We start from the raw sequence: 8253 nt of genomic DNA, 5'->3' as shown, positions 1-8253 counted from the left end.
AAGGAAGGCAAATGGAATTTTGGCCTTTATATCTAAAGGAATAGAGTATAAAAGTAGAGAAGCGTTGCTGCAACTATATGAGACATTGGTGAGACCGAGACGGCACCTGAGAGTACTGTGTACAGTTTTAGTCCTCTTATTTGACCAGGGATGTCTGCATTAGAGGCAGTTTCGGAGGACGATCGCCAGATTGATTCCAGAGATAAGGGTTTTGTCTTATGAAGAGAGATTGAGCAGTTTAGGCCTTTACTCTGTCCAGTTTAGAAGAATAAGAGGAGATCCAATTAAGGTATACGGGATGACAAAAGGTATTTACAAAATAGATGTAGAGCTGATGCTGCTTCCTCTTGTGGGGAATCTAGAACGAGAGGTCACAGTTTTAGGATAAGGGGTAGCAGATTTAAAACGGATGAGAATAAATTATTTCTCTCAAAGGTTCGTGAATCTGTGGAATTTATTAACCCAGAGTGCAGTGGATGACAGGGCTTTGAGTAAGTTTAAGGAGACAGATTTTTAATTAGTAATGGGTTGAAGGGTTTTGGAGAATGGGTGGGAAAGTGGAGTTGAGGCTGAGAGGAGATCAGCCATGATCGTGTTGAAAGGCGGAGCGGGCTTGAGGGACTGATTTGGCTACTCCTGCTCCGAAGACCATAAGGCATAGGAGCAGAATTAGGCCACTTGGCCCACCGTGTGCTCTGCCATTCAATCTTGGGTGATATTTTAGTTCTTATTATTAAAAGGTTAAATTATAATAAAATCCACTGATACTAAGGGGAGGAGGCACTGGACTACCGGCATTTAGTTTTTAGATAAGATTACCAATGCATTTTCTGCAAGTAGATCCCTGCAGAGTTATTTTCCAGTGAACTGAGATCATCCCACTCCCAATTTCTTTTTGTTTACAACGCACAAAGCCAATCAAAATAACATGGTTCTGTCAACTCTACCGCCAGTGTGGTGCAGAATAACAGTCAAAACTCTGCCTCTTAGAAAGCTGCTCTCTGAGAACTCGCAGGAGAAAGTATTGTTGGACCAGAGGCTGACAATTTGATGTGAGAGCAAAGTGATCAAATGTAGATTATATGGATATAGCTTATCTAATGATACCTCTTTTGGATGGCTGGGAAGTGTCTCTCGACTGTCAGGTCATTTTCACAACTCTCAAATGGCTTCTGGGGAGGACAAAAAAACTTGAGGGTCGCTCTTGAAGTGCAGCAGCCTTGACATTAATGACTGGGAGGAGTCCAAAATGACGACAACTTGTCCATCAAACTGCATCAAGCTTTGAGTCGCAAAGGCTTAATGAGGCAGAGCGGTGGCAAAGAAGGAAAGAAAGGGAAGCAAAGCCTGCACTCCAGACCCCAATATTTTGTGGCCATTCTGCCCCATGTACCCAAAGATCTGTGGTAACCGAATCAACCTGTTCATTCACATGAATTCTCAGGACGGAAATTCACCAGCCTGAGGAAATGCCACCGAAGACTGCTGCCACTGACGTCCCTGTGGAAAAGTATAGTATAAATATTCCTGAGAACTGGCAACATATAGTATTGGCTTATTGGAATATTACTGATTCATTAAAATAAAATAGAGATTGTGTACATGTAAAAGATGTGCAAGTGAGGAACTTTAGGGAGGGGCTGAAGGAAATCAGTATCAGTATTAATTTGGGAAATTAATGGGATGGAAAGCGAAGAAATCTCTAGGGCCTGATAATCTTCATCCCAGATACATAAGGAGGTGGCCTGAGAAATAGTAGATCCATTGGTGGTAATTTTCCAAAATGCTTTAGACTCTGGAACGTTATCTGCTTCAGTAGCAAAAATAGGAAGGCAGATTATTATTTGGTTGGGTGTAATTTGAGAGAGGTGGATACTCAGCGAGACCTTGGTGTCCTTGTCCATCAGTCGGTGAAAGTAAGCACGCAGGTACAGCAGACAGTATAGAAGGCAAATGGTATGTTGGCGTTCATAGCAAGAGGAATTGAGTATACGAATAGGGATGTTTTACTGCAATTATGTAGGGCTTTGGTGAGGCCACACCTGGAGTATTGTGTGTAGTTTTGGTGTTGTTATCGGAGGAAGGCTGTTCTTGCTATGTAGGGAGTGCAGCGAAGATATACCAGCCTGATTCCTGGGATGGCGGGACTGTCCTATGAGAAGAAATCGGATAGAATTATATTCATTGGAGTTTAGAAGAGTGAGAGGGGATCTCATAGAAACTTACAAAATTCTAACTGGATTATTCAGGGTAGATTCAGAAAGAATGTTCCCGATGGTGGGGGGAGCCCAGATCTAGGCGTCATTGTTTGAGGTTATGGGGTAAATCTTTTTACGACTGAGGTGAGGAGAAATTTCTTTACCCAGAGAGTAGTGAATCTGAAATTCACGACCACAGAAAGTAGTTGAGGCCGAAACGTGTAATTTCGAGAAGGAATTAGGGATCAAGAGTGTAGGGGGAAAGGCGGGATCAGGGTATTGAACTTGAGGATCGTAATGAATGGCGGAGCAGACTCGAAGGGCTGAATGCCCTATTTTCTATGTAGTATATTCATCTGGCAACAGTTTGGTTATGCTGAAGGAATGTCAGAACGAACTACCAGATTAACGAGTATTAGCTGGGCATATATAACTGCTATTTTGGAATCATTTTGGTTTTAATCCCTAGAAAGTTACTGAAAATTCGGAGCATCTACAATTTATTATGAAAGATTAGAGTTTTAAAAAAATATTAGGGCTATTTGCATGCGACAAAAAAAATTGGGCATGATTTAACAGGGAAAGTTCCAAGTGTCATTGGGCACAACTTCCCGGGTGCTTCCCAACGGCCAGCCAGCGAGACCGTGGCCCATGCTTTAATGACAATGCTGGAAATGATCCCCCACGAGCTTCACGGTGGAACTAGCTGTTCCGCCAGCTGATCCGCCAGACCGTGCCCGGCAAGTTCCTGCTACAAGGGGGAGCTGCTCATTAATGCTTCCTCCAAGCAGCACATGGCCATGGCACCACGTAGGCCTGCTGTGCGCTTGGGGACGCTGGCCAGGCTGCTGCCTGCCGTGGATGTGTGACTGGACACTCCCCTCGCCCTCCCCCCAGGGGGTTGGAAGAGCAGCAGTGGTCTTGCCGCTAATGCCGCCTGGGCGGCAGTGGCAGTGGCTGTCAGTTCAGGCAGCATGACCAGGAGGACTGCCATACAATGCCTGAAAAGACCAATGACCTCCACCGGGCTGCAAGGGTAGGTTAACACCAACACCCCTGTGGCATCAGTCCTGCCTGCCAACCCCTGGCCTTCGCCATCACTCTTCTCTCTCCCCCGCCCCCCCCAAGTTAGCCGCTGGCACCTCCCACCATCCCAGCCCCCCACCCGCAACATATCACCACATGTGCCCCAGAACACCCAGGTACCCACTAGCATAATCCCTTCATGCCCAGGAGCGGTGCCCACAGGATCCACTTGCCAGAGCCACTCTTCTCTTTCCCCCCCCCCACCCCGCGTCAGACGTGTGGCTCACAGTCCTCCCTCTGTCCCCGCAGGAGAAGTTGGCCCGTAACAGACGGGAAAGGGCCTAGATGGATGGCGGGGTTCTGGACATTGGAGTCCTCGCCCCTATGAGGAATATGCCCTGGAGATCGCAGGTGTGGCCGAGGAGAGAGTGCTCACCGACAGCGAGGTTGGACTGTGCTTGAAAGGTGAGGATCCATTGCCCCTTCACCCAGATGACCTGTCTCGTGAGGTCATGTCAGACAAAATGATCCTTCCCTCTCACTGACCACATGTCCATTCTCTTGCAGGATCTCCACCTGTCCCAGCAATGCGTGGCACCCAGGCCAACACTGCTAGGTTGGCGACCACCGTGGAAATCCTGCAGCACGAGGTAAGCGTCATTCAGCAGGCAAGGCACACATCACTTCAATTGTGTTCTTCAACACGACTGTGAGTTTGTCCCACCACCCAAGAGAGCACCTCGGAGGAGAGATCCAAGGAGGCCATAATCAAGGTGGCACAGCTGTCATCCCCACCCTTCACCAGCGAAGAGACGCACAACTCAGTGGGCAACTTAGTGGATAGATGTCCGGGGCACAATCTGATGAGCGTCACACAGATCCTGTTGCACATCAGGTGGACGCAGGAACATTCAAGCGAGACAGCAACCAAAGGTCTTCTGGAGGACTCAGCTGAGTTCCAGTAAGATGCTGAACCTCTGGGCAAGGTTATTCTGGAGCTGATGTAGACGCTAGGGCACAGCCGTGAGATTCAGGAAGGGACGTCAACGACATTCCAACAAGTGCATAGCTGATTGGAGGAGTCCCAAAGCACAGGCATTGGCAATGCATGGCACCAAGGCCAACATGGCTAGAGTGGTGGTGCCCAAGGTGTGGCTCAGTCATCGTCGACCATGGCTGAGGGCCTCAACATCATGTCCAAGTCACTGGGGGATGGGTCTCAGATGTATGTGGACATTGCCCCTCCATCACATGGAGGCTTCCAGGGCCCTATGGGCACTGCCCGGGAAGAGGGAGCGTTGGGGGCCGATCCGGTGCCTGCCACCAGGGAGATTCCACCTCGCCCAAATCATCCCTCGAACAACCCCCTTTTCTGACACTGGCATATCTCCAGGTCAGTGGGCAGAACAAGGTAGCACGGCACTGCCAGTGACACTGATAAGTCACTGGGGCCTTCCGGCTCCAGGCCCCCAGAGGACACCTGCCAAGGGCATCAAAGGCCACACGGCGTGACCAGCAGCAGGCTGCCTCCACCTCTGATGTGCATCCTAGACACACACCTAGATGTAGCAGCAGAGCACGGAAGATGAAGAAGATTTAGGATCACTGGGGGAGGGGCTGCAGCATCTGTAGCTAGGGACAATGGGAGTTTTGAATGTTCACTTTTTAAAAAATAAGTTTAGAGTACCAAATTCATTTTTTTTCCAATGAAGGGACAATTTAGCGTGGCCAATGCACCTAACCTGCACATCTTTGGGTTGTGGGGGTGAAACTCACGCAAACACGGGGAGAATGTGCAAACTCCACACAGACAGTGACCCAGAGCCGGGATCGAACCTGGGATCTCGACGCTGTGAGGCAGCAGTGCTAACCACTGTGCCACTGTGCTGCCCTTTGAATGTTCACTATTAAAACATAGCCTGCACCGCAACCCCCTGTTGCTCTCCGCTCCACCTGCCCCTGAGAGTCCCTACTGCAGGCTCCATGCAGGTGATGGGTGTTAGCACACTGTCAGCAGAAAGATAGGAGTCAGACTTTGGCATAAGCTGAGGAGCACCAGAGCTTAACTCAGTGTGTTATCATCACTCTCCTGCCTTAAACAGTGGCCCACAGACAGTGCCAACACCAGCCCAACACCCTGGGGTAATGTTACACACACCCTTGGAAGGTGGAACAGGGTAGTTAGGGATGGTAGGGAATAGGAAACAGGGGCAGGTATAGGGGTTGGGGTGCTCAATGAGAGGAGGGGGGAATGGGTGGGTGGGAGGGGAGTTGTGGGGGAGGGTAGGAGGTGAGTTGACAGGCAAAGCCTCATTCTAAGAGGGGCGGGAGTGGATGAGGGCCTCCCTGATCCTCTGGGCATACCAGACCTTTACCCTCTGGGCATGCCAGTCTTTCCTCCGGCTGCTCCCAGGGGTCCTCTGGGCTCACCTCCATTCCCTCCTGGTCCAGCTCAATCTTACTTCCCTCTTGGTCCAACCCATGCGCCTCAGAATGCGCCACATGTCCCTCCAGTACGTTGCTTCACTGCTGTGCCAGAGGACACAGCAGACCACCTGGGAGACCCTGTGGGGGTGTGCACTGCAGTGGACCACCTGAGTGGTCCAGGCATCCGAACCGCATTTTGAGCAGTCCGACAGCGTGGTATGCAACATAGAAATCATAGAATTTACAGTGCAGAAGGAGGCCATTCGGCCCACCGATTCTGCACCGGCCCTTGGAAAGAGCACCCTACCTGAGCCCATACCTCAACCCTATCCTCACACCTCCACCCTATACCCATAACCCCACCAAACCTTTTTGGTCACTAAAGGCAATTTAGCAGTGCCAATCCACCTAACCTGCACATCTTTGGACTGTGGGAGGAAACTGGAGCACCCAGAGGAAACCCACGCAGACACGGGGAGAATGTGCAGACACCGCACAGACAGTGACCCAAGCCGGGAATCGAACCTTGGACCCTGGAGCTTTGAAGCAACTGTGCTAACCACTGTGCTACCGTGCTGCCCCGTGGGCCTCGTTATATTGGGTGTCCGCCTCGATCTCCGCATTGGCGCCATCAGCCACGACCTCAAGGGCTTATTGGAATATTACTGATTCATTAAAATAAAATAGAGATTGTGTACATGTAAAAGATGAGCAAGTGAGGAACATTAGTGAGGGGCTGAAGGAAATCAGTATTAATTTGGGAAATTAATGGGAATGAAAGGGGCAGCAGGGTAGCATGGTGGTTAGCATAAATGCTCCACAGCTCCAGGGTCCCAGGTTCGATTCCCGGCTGGGTCACTGTCTGTGTGGAGTCTGCACGTCCTCCCCCTGTGTGCGTGGGTTTCCTCCGGGTGCTCCGGTTTCCTCCCACAGTCCAAAGATGTGCGGGTTAGGTGGATTGGCCATGCTAAATTGCCCGTAGTGTCCTACAAAAAGTAAGGTTAAGGGGGGGTTGTTGGGTTACGGGTATAGGGTGGATACGTGGGTTTGAGTAGGGTGATCATGGCTCGGCACAACATCGAGGGCCGAAGGGCCTGTTCTGTGCTGTACTGTTCTATGTTCTATGAAAGCGAAGAAATCTCCAGGGCCTGATAATCTTCATCCCAGATACATAAGGAGGTGGCCTGAGAAATAGTAGATCCATTGATGGTAATTTTCCAAAATTCTTTAGACTCTGGATAGATGTCTGGGGCACAATCTGATGAGCATCACACAGATCCTATTGCACATCAGGTGGACGCAGGAACATTCAAGCAAGACAGCAATCTTTAGACTCTAGCCCCCCCCCCCCCCCCCCCCCATATCCCCTAAGATGTTCTTCAAACTGGATTGCCTTCCGGCTCACACGTTACCCTGAGCTCGATGTTCCAGGACCCAGGTATCTTAGAAAAAATTGTCTTTTCCGGCTACAGAAAAGGAAGGACACATCAACAGGAAGCTCTAAGTCGCTGCAGCCACCAGCAGGAGCAAGCAGCAAACACAACCTGCAGCTGTGAAGTGCTGTCACAGCGGACAATGCCAATTCCTTATTAACAATAGCCTTCAGCTGTGCAATCAGAGGCTGCTCACAGTCAAAGGAGTTAAAGTGACCTTCAGCATATAACCACAAACAGGGCTGTCTTGGAAGCCTCTTGCAACAAAATACTCGTTTAGCTTATTAAACGGAAAGTAATCATATCAAGTATTTTAATAGCATGGGGGCAGCATGGCTTCATTTATTGCCCATCCCTAGTTGCTTCTGGAAGATGCTAGTGTGGCTTCCCCATAAAGTTCTGCAGTCTCTGGCATTGTTGGTCCTCCCCGGGATTTTGATCCTGTGAGAATGCTGAAATAATAATAATAATAATCGCTTATTGTCACAAGTAGGCTTCAATGAAGTTACTGTGAAAAGCCCCTAGTCGTCACAGTCCGGCGCCTGTTCAGGGAGGCCGGTGCGGCAATTGAACCCTTGCTGCTGGCATTGTCCTGCATTACAAGCCAGCTGTTTAGCCCACTGTGCTAAACCAGCCACAGTCAGCAATGGCAATGCATGCCAAATGGCAATGCATATTCAAATTAGGAAGTTGCATGACGTGGAAAAGAACTTTGGCCAGGATTTTTAGGATGACGAGGCTTCCCGTCTCACCATTAGCGGGGAACACCTGCCTGCTGACACTGTCTGCTCCGATGATCTCGCGCTCCAACGAGCAGTAATCGACTGCAGGATTGACGTCCACCTGTCACTCGGGTGAAAGTCCTGCCCTGCAACTCTCTAGTCTTTGCAACATCAGAGGCCAGGACTGGGACTGCGTGCAGTCCCCGGAGCCTAAAGTCCCGGGATTTCAAGAAAACCTAATTTTTGGAGACTTTATGACGGGGAGGGTAGGAAGCTTTAATGTGAAATGCTGGGTGGAGGTGAGTGGTCTCTGGGGGATTGATGTGCCTGGGGTGTGGCTGGGAATGGAGAGAGGTCCAGCGACTACTGGACCTTGTGGAGGGAGGGGGGCAGCTGGCGTGTAAATCAACGCCTTCTGTAGGTGAACTGCATGTGACAGCAGCAAAG

Source organism: Scyliorhinus canicula, chromosome 4, assembly GCF_902713615.1.
Source record: "Scyliorhinus canicula chromosome 4, sScyCan1.1, whole genome shotgun sequence".
Lineage (NCBI taxonomy): Eukaryota > Metazoa > Chordata > Chondrichthyes > Carcharhiniformes > Scyliorhinidae > Scyliorhinus > Scyliorhinus canicula.
Note: the sequence above shows the minus strand (reverse complement) of the source record.